Source organism: Parasteatoda tepidariorum, chromosome 2 (assembly GCF_982258835.1).
Source record: "Parasteatoda tepidariorum strain Cologne lab strain chromosome 2, Ptep-v5.0, whole genome shotgun sequence".
Classification (NCBI taxonomy): domain Eukaryota; kingdom Metazoa; phylum Arthropoda; class Arachnida; order Araneae; family Theridiidae; genus Parasteatoda; species Parasteatoda tepidariorum.
This window is the reverse complement of record NC_141756.1, coordinates 87,828,407-87,843,001: the sequence shown is the minus strand read 5'-3', so window position 1 is coordinate 87,843,001 and position 14,595 is coordinate 87,828,407. Positions and strand designations below refer to the sequence as shown.

Sequence of the window (14,595 nt, the reverse complement as noted above, 5' to 3'; positions counted from 1 at the left end):
AGCCTGGCATACTGTCATTTGATTGTTTTTGTTATGATAATCATAAATTAAGCATTTTTTATTAATGCAAAATTGCTTAAATTTTTTCCAATATTCATCTATATAATATAATTTAAATATAATAAAATTTAAATGGGCAAAAAATTTATAAATGTATGTGTATGCATAAGGTAACAACTCTTTATTATTATAATAAACTTTAAATTATGTTATAAAATAAACAAATAAATAATAAGAGTGAAACCACTGTAACCAGGTTCTAGTTAAAATTAGTTGCAGTTAAAATAAATTGCAAAAGTTCAACATGCTATTTTCAGAAGAAAAAAAAAGAAAGATCATATTTATAAAATTTGTAAATTTTAGTTCTCTCAAATTACAAAATTTCCTATCACAATACTGTTTTTTGAATAAATAAAATACTCAAAAGTAAAGCTATATTTTTTAATTAAATTATCCGTACTCAAAAGTCTAGTAGATGCTTTTGAAGAAAAATGCTTGCAAATTTTAAAATTCTTTTGAGAAATTCCAGTTATGTCCTAAGTGCCATCAACACTTAATACACAAAAAGTGAATTTAACATTTTAATCGTTATATATATATTTTTAAAAAACTATTAATAATAGGTCATTAATTAATAGGATCATCTATTTTATTTGATAATAATAATTTCCAAATAATGCAAGATTGAAATTGATTTTTTGTGTACGTACTAACATTAAATACAATTTTTTAAACTTCCGATTCTTGAGAAAACAAAAAAATATTGAGCTCTTATTCGTTTAGAAAATATAACGATTTTGAAAGAAATATTTTAGTAGCGTATAAATATTAGTAAAACTAACTAGCAGACAATTTTATTTTGAGACATTTGCCAGAAATTTCAACAGAGTATGTGGATTAAATTATTCTTATGTCTCTAAGTTTTAACACTTTTAACATAAGAAATACGATGTTTTAACACCTTTGCATCTAGATTTCCAACGATTTTTCTTTGGTTCAACTTTCAAGTTTATTTCGAATTTAAATGTGAAGAAACAACATAAATGAAAGCTACGTGATATCAATGTAAACATTAAAATTGCTGATACTAGTCGCTAAATCCTGAATAACTCTCTTTCAAGCGCGTTCGTAAACAACTGAAAAAACAAAATATTCTGATTTTCGATGCTGGAAAAATTATTAATTAGTGACTTTTCTCCCGAACAGTTAAACAAATTAAATACTGAATAAAATGTTTTAAAACTGCTATTGGAATAAAGCTAACAATCTGTATTAATACCTAAAACAAAAAGAATTTGCAGTTAATGAGAATATAAATAAGTATTTTATGCTTTTTTTCGCAAATTGTCCTCACTAGCGGTAAATTCACATTTCTCGTAGCCTTGTAGCGCCATCTAATTTCCAGAACCAGAACTACAAAATCAAATGTAACAGAACTTTTATATGCTTTTAAAAATAATTCACAACCTAATTTTCCAAAAATAAACATTTTAGGTTCTGGCTAACAAGATTCTTAAATGTCGTGAAAAATTTCGAGACCCTTAGTACGCTATTTAATCTGTGTAACTGTTCGGCGGTTTTTAACATTACAGGTATACGGCTTTAGGACCACCTTAAGGAAAAATTCTCCTCCCTGAAAAGATAGCACTCAGTGAGCATTATGCTAATCGCTCCCACTATGCGTCTCACTACTTAAAAATTAATAATGTAACATACCACTCAGCGAAATCCAGTTCTCATGCTGCTGACGAGCCTCATAACCGGAGTTTGATACCAGTGAAACCGAAAGTTTTTTTTTCTCCCTGACGCTGTTAACCGTCTTTTTCTGCTTTGTTGTTGATTGATATTTGTTGTTTGTAGTAGAGTAGAGAAGAGTGAAAGGTGATCATAGCGTAGATCTTAAAATTCAAGTTAGAATTTTAATTTATCGAAGGATATTAATTCTTTATCGAAATATCAACGAAAAATTTTAACAAATTTCTTATATTGGTGAGTGTTTCTTTATTTCTCTTGATAAGATTAAGAAAAACATATTTTATGCTAACTTTAGAAACATGTTTAATTTTTATTTGTTTTAACGATGATGTTTTTTTTATAACCAAGGTCTATTTACTTTTAACTTACAATGTAATTACAGTTTTTTGATTAATAAGTATACAATTCATTTCCTAATTTGATTACGCTAATTTAGAACTGTAGTAAAATATTCCGGTACATTTTTTTTTAAATCAAAGATTGTAAAACCCAATTATGGGGAATTACATTCTAATCTATTTAATCGCTTAGTTATAAAAATTATTTGGGGATGATTATTGTAAACTCAATTTCTATCTATTTAGTTTACATTAGCTTTGCAAAATATTTGTAACTAGAAGTTTAAAAATTAGGCTACAACTCGGTTTCTGTGGACCACAGAATCTTTATTTATACAACCTATTGCCACAATACTCATATATCACCTTAAATCATTGTTGTATTATGACTATTGGATTATGTTGAATTATGACTATTGTCATAACTATATAATGACTATTGGATTATGACTATTGTCAATTACAGTTTTTAGAGATTTTAATGAAATGAATCGAATGAAGTAGCATCCGAAAAAAGGAGCATATTGATTGACAGTATGATACATAGATTTAAGAAAATTTTTGGAATATTATTTAGAATAAGGATATTGAGATATGTCCGTATCGTGATCTGACTCGTTTTGTTTTGAAAAAATGTTTAAGTATTTAGGTAATAATAGAGTAAAAAGTATATCAATTTTTCCCCTTGGTTTTTATTTATTATAAAATTTGTCAAATGCCAAGCATTCGAACTGAAAATTGGTTTGAAAGAACTTTTCATTAGAAAATGTTAAAATAGGATCTGAACTCTTAATATGCATAGTTATAATGCAAATTTTCTAATGTCTGATCTATTTTCAGTTTTGCCAAAATTATATTCTTTTTTTTCTTCAGTATTTAATAGTCAGTTTGAAAAGTTAGATGAAATTGAAAACGCTTTGCGATTAAAAAACTATTTTTTATCTGTTAGCAGGAGCAGAATCTATCAACTACTTGGTCTTACAATGAAATATTTGAATGTACGCTTGAACTCATTATGAAAGAAAACATAAAATTCGATCCAAATAATGAGATAATATGGCATATACCTTATAAAGGAAAACCACAGCATCTGATTTTATAGTCAGCGTTATATTTATGAAAAATCGAATGGTTAAAATTAAATTCAGTGTTTTCACTACAACGCGAGAATCTCGCATATTTTTTTCTTTTCTCGCATTAAAAAGTGATTAACGCAAGAAGTTCGCACACTCTATTAATCAATTTTAAAATGCGCAAATCTCTCGAATTTTGGAAAAAAAACAATTTTTTCCGCAAATTTGAATAGAATCCGCCATTTTGAAAAAGACATGAAAACAGCTACGACAAGTGTTGAAAAAAAAATGAGTCCTTTATAATAAGTTGTTTAAAGTTAGCTCCATTTTTAGCTGTAAATGAATTACCGAACTCCCTCACCGACAGTTAACAGCAATTTGTAAAAGTTGAAGTCTGTGAAAACTATGCTGGAAGACCTAACAAGAAGTATAAACATGGAAATAACTTCAACGAACTTCACTATACTATAACAGAAATAATTGAAAAGCCTATACTGTGACAAGTGTTGAAAAAAAAATGAGTCCTTTATAATAAGTTGTTTAAAGTTAGCTCCATTTTTAGCTGTAAATGAATTACCGAACTCCCTCACCGACAGTTAACAGCAATTTGTAAAAGTTGAAGTCTGTGAAAACTATGCTGGAAGACCTAACAAGAAGTATAAACATGGAAATAACGTCAACGAACTTCACTATACTATAACAGAAATAATTGAAAAGCCTATACTGTGACAAGTGTTGAAAAAAAAAATGAGTCCTTTATAATAAGTTGTTTAAAGTTAGCTCCATTTTTAGCTGTAAATGAATTACCGAACTCCCTCACCGACAGTTAACAGCAATTTGTAAAAGTTGAAGTCTGTGAAAACTATGCTGGAAGACCTAACAAGAAGTATAAACATGGAAATAACTTCAACGAACTTCACTATACTATAACAGAAATAATTGAAAAGCCTATACTGTGACAAGTGTTGAAAAAAAAATGAGTCCTTTATAATAAGTTGTTTAAAGTTAGCTCCATTTTTAGCTGTAAATGAATTACCGAACTCCCTCACCGACAGTTAACAGCAATTTGTAAAAGTTGAAGTCTGTGAAAACTATGCTGGAAGACCTAACAAGAAGTATTAACATGGAAATAACTTCAACGAACTTCACTATACTATAACAGAAATAATTGAAAAGCCTATACTGTGACAAGTGTTGAAAAAAAAATGAGTCCTTTATAATAAGTTGTTTAAAGTTAGCTCCATTTTTAGCTGTAAATGAATTACCGAACTCCCTCACCGACAGTTAACAGCAATTTGTAAAAGTTGAAGTCTGTGAAAACTATGCTGGAAGACCTAACAAGAAGTATTAACATGGAAATAACTTCAACGAACTTCACTATACTATAACAGAAATAATTGAAAAGCCTATACTGTGACAAGTGTTGAAAAAAAAATGAGTCCTTTATAATAAGTTGTTTAAAGTTAGCTCCATTTTTAGCTGTAAATGAATTACCGAACTCCCTCACCGACAGTTAACAGCAATTTGTAAAAGTTGAAGTCTGTGAAAACTATGCTGGAAGACCTAACAAGAAGTATAAACATGGAAATAACTTCAACGAACTTCACTATACTATAACAGAAATAATTGAAAAGCCTATACTGTGACAAGGGTTGAAAAAAAAATGAGTCCTTTATAATAAGTTGTTTAAAGTTAGCTCCATTTTTAGCTGTAAATGAATTACCGAACTCCCTCACCGACAATTAACAGCAATTTGTAAAAGTTGAAGTCTGTGATAACTGTGCTGGAAGACCTAACAAGAAGTATAAACATGGAAATAACTTTAACGAACTTCACTATACTAAAACAGAAATAATTGAAAAGCCTATACTGGCAGATGTAGAGGATAGGAAAGTGCTTGCACAATGCTACAAATTTAATTAGTGATTCCGAATAGTTCAGCATCTGTCATTTAGAACCTAAAACCGCATTGAAACAAAATATCGTAACAGATTTGACTGATGAGCATTTGAGCAACCTAATGAGAATAGCTGATGAAAAAGTATATATAGAACGTTTTCCATATGATGGTGCAATAAAAATATTCAATGGTTTAGAAATTAGAAGATGTTAACAATGTACTATAATTAAAAAAATATTTTTTTCCCAAGTCTATTCGTGTTTTTTTTAATTTTTTGGAATCTCACTTAATTTTTTGAAATCTCACCCTGTTTTTGAGAAAGAGCGAAAAATCCTCTCCCATTTTTTTTCTGTAATGAAAACACTGAAATTACTGAGAGAATCTTTCTATATATATGATTTTACATTATCAATACAACTACAACAATAGAAAAACATAATTGACCCCCTCAGAAAGATTAAATATACATTTTGAAATCATGAATAATAATATAGTGCTGAGTAGTTTTCTAAAATTTTAGGAGCTGTTGAAGCTTATTTAAAGAAACGCTACCGTCATTGCTAAAAGTGAACAGTACAGGTCCTAATAACAATTATCAAACAACAGTAACTTTAAAAAACATTTTACAGATCTGAGTTTAAAATATTTTTGTTGACAATTCGATAAATTCAATTTAATAAAATCTAAAAAAAAGTTTTATTGTCTCTATAAAACTATTGCATCTCTTGTGAAATCTGGCAATGCTACAATGCTATTAAGAAAATTTTAAAGATATCTTGCCGCTTTTTCCCCAGTAAAATCTTTTTATTCATCTGATGCATTTTCAACATTTGAAGTTTTTCATATTCAATGTGTTTAAGAAAAAAAGGTATCGAATGTATATTTAATACATTAGAAAATTTAAATTCTTATTTCCTTCCAAAAAATCACTCATGCCGTCTACTAATAGCAGCTCTGTTAACCTCCATCTCAGTGAGAAATCATTAATTCCTTAAGAACTAAATAGTTCTTAACAAAAAAGAGTAACTGGCTGATAAATTTTTTTCTTCTCTCTCTTGTGATATAGTAAATGATTTGAATGTAAATTATGTTGTAAGAATTAGGCTGTTTTGAAAAAATGGCACATAAAAGAGCTTCTATAATAAGAACATTTCAAATGAAATTATTAAAAACAGCAATCCTGTTTATAATTTATGTATGTTTATTTATAAATTATAAATGGATGTTTATTTATAAATGTGTATGTATGTTTATTTATAAATACCTTATTTGTAATATCTACTAATTATCATTACACTAAAATTTTAGGTTTTTGTTAAAAACTATGTCAAAAAAGGTTTTTTGACCTGATGGATAAAATGGCAGAATTTTTTCGAGCTATCTGCTACAAAACTCTAGCATTAATATCTTTCCGCAAGATACTTTTAATAACAAACATGTAGGTTACAAATTTCAAATAACGAAAGTGCTGTTTTTTAAAAAATAAAAAAAAACTATATAATTTTTTTTAATTGAACATGAATAATTTTTGATTCTAATATTAAGGATGATATTCCTGCATTTGTATTTCTTTTTTTTTTTGGGGGGGGGGGTAATGGACAAATTATTTCTTCGCATTTTTAAAATACAATAAAAAACATAATAAAAAATAATGAAATCAGCAGTAGTAATTGCCGACAAAAAGATCGACGACGAAATCACGTGAACCGAACTCCTCAAATGCGTGTTGCGTTTCGAGATTAGGTTGTTGTAATAAGTAATAATTAATATCATATAAAAAATATTAGATTTGTAAACTATGGAGAAATCAATAGCATAACTGCAAAAATTAGATAGAATTATTGCCTTAAAAAGTAAATACTCAAATGCATGATTCGAATTTTCCATAACGTTAAAATATATCGGGATATTTAAAAACCGTGAAAATCAATATCAACAACTGCCGAAAATACAATCGAAACATTACATCGATTTACGATACTATCGGCGTAAATTGAGTGAGCGCGTCCAAATATGTTTATCTAAATTCACTATTTATATATATTACGTAAATTTTACGTTGATTAGATAATTTTACGAAGATTACGTTGTAAATTTCTGTAGAAAAGAAAAGTAATTTTTTTTTTCTTTTCAAAAGAAAATTCTTTCCGCATGAACTTATTTGAAGCTGCAGTTTCAGAAGGTTTTATGGTTCGATTGAAAATTATTTCATTTGATTTTATTCAGAAATATGGCGATTTTTATTCCATTTAAAATTATAGCATTTTACACAAAATATCTCTTTGATTTTATGAAATATTAGCTTTACGTGCTGACACCTTGTAAATTTGTTACGCGTAGATCGTCGGAAGATATAAACCACATTTTAGGACAAGCATTGTTTCTTGTGCGACATTCCGCTATAGTTGAAGGAACTGTTTTCTTAAGAAAGGTTTTTCTTTTTTTCCTTCAACGACCTTGAAGAATTCATAAGTAACCTTTCAAATTAGTACCGGATATTGTTTCATTGCCATTGTTAACATTTTTATTGTCTTTACAAATGTTTGTCAATAGCCGTCGTGATGCAAGTAAAATCCCGATTTTGCTGTTCTTTTTTTTCCTTCTGATTCATATTAAATTGATGTGCCGCGATAGTATCATTTATCATTTTGTAATTGCTCTCTTATAAGTTTCGGCACCTGTTTTCCGTTTACTAAATAGTGTTAGTCATTTCTTTAAACATGAATCATATTCATCTAGATCACTTCTTAATTATGCTATTCATAATCATTCGACGACCACATTTCTGTTCTTTATTTACTTTTTATTTGTTTAATTATTTTTTATTTTATGTATTTTTCTTTTTTAAGTTTGTTTGCCACATTTGTGTGTCATATTTATGGTCCGTAATATTAATTAAATTGAGAGAAAAGGGGGACCAAGATATGAACTGTGGTTTCGTGTCCTCTTTTAAAATGCATTTTTTTAGTCACAAATTAAGAAAAAAAATTTTCAGTCCAAAATTTTATTAGTAGAACACTAAAATTAGGTGATTTTAGTGCCCCATCGGACGCTATATTCAGGCCCTGCTGCTGAGTTGATTATTCGGAGTAACTACAAAAACCGGAAAATATCAAAGATTTTTTTTTTTCATCAACTTGGAAAAAACTAAATATTTCTGTTAGAAAAAGTGCTTTATTTTAAGCTTCGATTCAGGGTACTAAATCAGGGGTCTGTTTAGAAGAAATTTGGGTCCGTTAACGGACCCTTCACAAAATATCTTTTCATAAAAACGGACCCTTCACAAAATATTTTAACTTAAAAACGGACCCTTCACAAAATGATTTTTCTTTTAATCGGACCCTTCACAAATTTGTTTATCTTCATTATTATTTTGTTAATCGAATAAACCCTTTCCAGGGCAGAAAACAAGAAAGATGGATGTAAACGAATTAAGTTTTGTCTTCGGCAGACGATTCTTCCATTATTCGTCCGAAATTAATATTCTGCGTTCAGCAGTATAGGCTAAATACCAAATATTTGTATGTTGCATCTCTAATTTAGAAGGAGCAATTGTTGTTTATTTTTTACAATTTAATTTTTTTAATTACAATTTTACAGTGTTGAGCATAATCTTATATGTCTATACAATTTAAAAACTCCTTGAAAAAAATTTTTTTTTGCAATAACGGACCCTATTTGCACAAATTCATAAAAGCGGACCCTGGTTGAAAGAATGTGAGTAATTTTTTCACAATTTCACGAAAAACGGACCTTTCACAAAATGTCTGGACAGACCCCTGTAAATTCTATTATTATCAGGGGTCTGTTTAGAGGAAATTTGGGTCCGTTAACGGACCCTTCACAAAATATCTTTTCATAAAAACGGACCCTTCACAAAATATTTTAACTTAAAAACGGACCCTTCACAAAATGATTTTTCTTTTAATTGGACCCTTCACAAATTTGTTTATCTACATTATTGTTTTGTTAATCGAATAAACCCTTCCCAGGGCAGAAAACAAGAAAGATGGATGTAAACGAATTAAGTTTTGTCTTCGGCAGACGATTCTTCCATTATTCGTCCGAAATGAATATTCTGCGTTCAGCAGTATAGGCTAAATATTAAATGTTGCATCTCTAATTTAGAAGCAGCAATTGCTGTTTATTTTTGAAAATTTAATTTTTTTATTATAATTTTACAGTGCCGAGCATAATCTTGTATCTATTTACAATTTAAAACGTCCTTGAAAAAGTTTTTTGCAATAACCGGACCCTATTTGCACAATTTCATAAAAGCGGACCCTGGTTGAAAGAATGTAAGTAATTTTTTCACAATTTCACGAAAAACGGACCTTTCACAAAATGTCTAGACAGACCCCTGATTATTTAAAAAAGTTTTGTAAAATTTTCTGAGATTTTTGTTTAATTTACGTATAATATAGATTAAAAGCTGTTCCAAAATATTTTCCAATGAATTTTTAATCTCGTAATAAATTTTGAAAAATGCTTGTTTTTTTTTCTCCAATAATTAATGTGAGTAATTTATTTCGTATTTAATGTATACGGCCAGTGATGACGCGAATGTGTCAGAGCTGAAAAACCATTGATGAAATTTAAATATGGAAAATTTTATTTGATCTGTTCGGAACTTTTTTTTCTGAATTTTTGTGGCTACTCCAGCTTAGGTATGAACACTTTCAATAATTTACCCTGCAAAATAAATTATTACAAATAAACATTTCGAATAATAATAAATAAAATAAAAATTGATTATTCTAAAAAGTAAAAAAAATTTTTTTTCAAAATTTTGTTTCATGTACGCATTGCCAAAAATACAAATAACTCTTTTTTCCGAAAAACCTGGTAAATATGACACCAAGCCATTTGGTGCAGAATTTAGCATTGCGGCAATCTCAGCCACTGACTTATTCAATAGCATTATGTCTCACAGGAAATGAATACATGTGACTAAGATTTTTCCGCCCTTTTTTATGGTTCAGTTTTCCTTTAGTTTCGAAAAGATTTAGTACCAAGTCCGGCAACATCACTTCTTTCGCTTTTCTTTCTTTTATTTATTTGTTTTTGTAGGGCTGGTTATGACTCTTTAAAATAATGCACGTGTCATCGTAGAAGAATGCTTGGTGTTGCTCTTGAAATTTTAATTGCCATCTTTTTCTTCTTCTTTTTTTTTTTTTTAATTTCCCAGTAGATTTTAACTTTTTCAAATAGGTTTTTGTTTGCCGTTAGCGATACAAGTTCATACTTTTATCGATGTAGTTGCCATTGTCTACTCATGGATGGAATATTCTATTCAATTTTGAAAAAATATTCAGCTTTCCTATTAAGGGTATTTATTCTAATCTCAATCCGAATTAATTAGAATTAATAATTCTTTGATTACATAAGTTTATTGTATTTATATTTAGGGTATGCTATATGAATGGGTTTGCACGATTTTTTGAGTTAATTCAAAAAGTAGGTAGGGATTTTTCACCAAACCTCTTTTTGGGTGTTCGGTTTCAATTATTACAGTGATGTGATTGTGCTGTCCGGCGTTTTCATTCTTAACCTTATTCTAATCCATTTATAAAACTTATTATTATTTTTTATACATTTTTAATTCAAATCATCGTAATCGTGCGTCAACACGTTGCTAAATTTATTCTAGTTGGTTCCAAAACAAGTAGCTTTGCACTCATTCACACGGCACTTTAAAAAAATGAAGAAAAATTTTTTTCCGTGAAAGTGGAACATTAATAGATTTTTGTTAATAAATTCGTATCATTACCCAATTATTTACGTTGTTTTTAGCAACTTGATTTTTTTTTTAAAACTGCAATTAAATTATTCCTCCAAACATCTTCATTATATAATTGTCGTATTTAGCTTCTAAAAACGCTTATAACCTATTCATCAGTTGCTGTTACAAGTTAATTCCCCGATTTGATGAAAAATGTTATTCTCCTATCAATATTTCTTTTGATTATGGAGTAAATGGCGGATTTATTCCTCGAAAAAGGGCTGAAAATGCTTTACCAATTACGCCAGAACATTCACCGCTTATTTTCGTTTTAGTTACAAAAACGTTAATATTTTATTTAATTTTTTTCTAAAAAATCTATATTTATTGTTTATGAGTTCGGCACTTTTTCAGATTCAAAATAATTTTAAAAGTCGAACTATCAATAAGATCAATTCAGAATTCATAAGCTCTTTGTTTTTATGTGAACAAGCAAGGAAGTGGTCATATAAAGTCCAATCTGTAGAAAAACAATCATAAATAACTTTTAAAAAATATTCACGAATGTTCTTTAATGGTTTTATTGCTATTGTGATATCGAAAAGTTTACTGAAAATTCATATACGTTATTTATATTTTTCAAGGTATTGTAAGTAGTATTTAGAATTGCATCCAACCATTCTATCACGGTGATGCGTAATAATTCCGAAGTGCATTTTAAACCATTTTATTGAATAATAATAATACACTTCCGCTCAATGATTGATGACGAAAAAGCTGGAATATCTGCGTAGCTGGAATTTCTATATTTTAAAAAAAAGTAAAATCCCTGCACTAAGTTGTACTAGGAAGTCGACTGTCAATTGACTTGATTGAAAGCTAAGCCAAGATTGTATTATGTATCTTCATTCCGCACGTGACTTTTGTTCTGCGGAACTAATCCACTTAGTTTCAGTAGATTCTCTTTCATTTCATTTCATTTTTCGGGCGATTCATTTCTTGGAATTAAAAAAAAGAGAGCTGTGCTTTCTACTGTTAGTTCTATTGTGAAGAAAACTTACTTACTGTTCAAGCTGGACTTACTTTTTGATGACCTTTATACCATCGATGTCCATTTACGTTACAGGGATAAAATTGAATTCTAGTTCTTTACTCTGTTTCATTTTATCGCAGTCTTATATGAGCTCCGTTTTATTGTTTTGCTGATTACTTCGACTTTGTAATTTAATAAAGGACACCGATTTCTAATTTATTTTTCTTAGTAGTTGCTTGTTTTGTTATTATTATTATTCATTACGTTTAAAAAGGATGCATTTCCGATCTTTGTGAATTTTCTATTGAAATTGGGGAAATGTTACATCTCTTGGGAGATTTTTTTTCTTCCGAGTTAGAACATGTGGTATTCATATCCTTCTTCCTTTTTATATTTGTTTAGACTTCACCTCTTTGAATTTCTGTTGTTTAAAGAAAATGGCGCTGTTCGTAACTAATGTTATTTTTTTTTTCACTTTTTATACATTAAAGGTGAGAAAAATTAAATTACCGTTAAATATGTAGCGTTTTAATTAATTACTTTATATCAGAATCCATTTTTTTCTCTTCAAAATATGGCATGGTTTTGATAAAATTAGCACCCAGTATTTATTAGTTATAACTGAATATTTTCAATATTTTAGAGCACTCTCAAAAAACAACATTACGTTATAACGTTATAACAATTTTAATGCATTAAAGATGAAAAATATTTAAATACCGTTAAATATGTAGCGTTTTAGTAAATTACTTTATCAGGATCCAATATTTTTTTTCTTCAAAATATGGCATGTTTTTGATAAAATTAGCGCCCAGTATTTATTAGTTATGACTGAATATTTTTAATATTTTAGTGCACTCTCAATATAGCAACATCACGTTATAACAATTTTAATACATTAAAGATGAAATATATTAAAATACCGTTAAATGTAGCGTTTTAATTAATTACTTTATCAGAATCCAATTTTTTTTCCTTTCAAAATATGGTATGTTTTCGATAAAATTAGCGTCCAGTATTTAATAGTTATAACTGAATATTTTCAATATTTTAGTGCACTCTCAATATACCAACATCACGTTATGACATTCGTTTTTATTTGGACGACAAGACTCATTATATCAAGCCCCGAAGGGTAGACCATCTTTTTTGTTGTTGTTGTTAGAAGTTCCAAATTTGAAAAAGAAAATATTCGACTAGTATTCAAAAATCTATCTTGCCTTACATTGGAAATTGTGTTTTTTATATAATTGATATCTGTACCTTACAAATATACTTCGAAGGGGGAAGCATGATCAGATGCGTTACACTTTTGTACAACTCGAATTATAAAAATTGTATTCTGTGAAAATCAGTGAAACTTTTCCTAAGTTACAACCAGAGCCTGACTAAGGTAGGGGCATACGGGGCAGTTGCCCCGGTCTCGGGGGCCCCAAAATCGAGTAGCAAGTTTCTTTTACTTTTCCTTCTTTAATGAACTTTTTTTTATACGGAGTATCACTACAGTGTAAAATCCGTGGGTTTTATGTTTGATTCTTTATCAATCTATCGTAAAAACACCATCTATATTTCGTAAATCCATGGCTTTCTAGGGGCGGAATTCAGCTAAATTTTCGTAATTAAGATGGACAAATTTGGCCAATCAAAATCCTGTATTTTTCATATCGCCAAAATGCGATGTTTTCAAAAATACAAGCTTCTGATTGGATTAATTGAGCCATCGTAATTGTGAAAATTTAGCTGAATTCCGTCCTAATGTGAGCAAGGATATGAATTTTTCGCTGCTAGATGACCAAGTTAACAATCAGAAAACTGCATTCGGCATGATGGACATAGAACTGTCAGAAAATCAATAAAATGGACAGAACGATATTTCGTCTGACCATTGGAGGGACTTAATAGCTATTTTAGGTTCTAAACAATTTTCTATAAGGAGGTGAAAAATTTAAATACCTCCATAAAGTTCGGTTCTTCATTACTGAAGTAGTGAAGCAGAGAGGGGCCCCCAAAGAAGTTTTTGCCCCGGGCCCCAATTAGGCTTAGTCGGACTCTGGTTACAACGCCAATATTTACTAAAATTGACAACAAGAATCTAATACAATAATACGAAGGATGTGTAATGCTTGAAGCCTCCATTATTATTGATTTTTACAGAGTTGTTTATAATGCTGCTGATAAAATTGCTTTAAAATGTGTAAAATTTTAAGCGGTTAGTGGCAGTAAGTGCTTTAGCTTTCGTACATTTCAGAATTGTTAAATGCCAATACATTCCATTTATCCATCATTATTAATAAGTAAAAACGGTGAAGGTTTTAACAGCAAACTTTGATTTCTATAAGCTTCGCAGAACTGTAGAAATGCTTTAATTTTTTCTATTATTATATTCATATAATTTTTGTTTATCTTTATTTCAAGATTTTATGCCTAAAAATTTGATCTAAAATGTTTAGCTTTTTTTCCCATTATTATTAAATTTATAACGTTTTAATTTTTTTGTCATTTATAATCATTATTTATTTTAATTCTTTTACAGATTCCTTGGATCTTCGGCTGACGTTATTTTTACTTGGTTAAAAATCACCTTTATCTTCCTTATGCTGGAACCAGTGGCAGGTCAAAACGCGTGGGATTAATGTATTCCTATAGTCGTTCACGACGATCTTTGGTTGGGGTAAGTTCGACTGAGATTCTTATTCTTTCAATGTATCAGGCTATTTTATGACATACAGTCCAACTACTGCAGAATTTTCGTAACTCCTGAAAATAATTAACCT

The 14,595-nt window shown here is 29.1% G+C and overlaps 1 protein-coding gene and 1 long non-coding RNA gene across 3 annotated transcripts in view; one reads left to right on the top strand and one right to left on the bottom strand.

Moving 5' to 3' along the window:
• Window positions 1–1,809: 1,809 nt before the first annotated feature.
• The window catches only part of Ptpmeg (protein tyrosine phosphatase Meg), a 90,145-nt gene continuing 77,359 nt past the window's right edge, over window positions 1,810–14,595 (top strand). Inside the window, exons 1-2 of one of the 2 annotated variants that reach the window (XM_087157677.1) lie at window positions 1,810–1,989; window positions 14,355–14,492. The gene's annotated coding sequence lies outside the window, so the exon portion shown is untranslated. The remainder of the gene's footprint in view (window positions 1,990–14,354; window positions 14,493–14,595) is intronic. The other variant, XM_087157679.1, reaches the window with a different exon arrangement.
• LOC147815893 (uncharacterized) lies at window positions 1,821–6,794 on the bottom strand. The gene is made up of 2 exons (XR_015431440.1): window positions 5,037–6,794; window positions 1,821–3,660 (listed from the first exon to the last, which is right to left on the bottom strand). It is a non-coding gene; the product is annotated as an uncharacterized LOC147815893 (long non-coding RNA).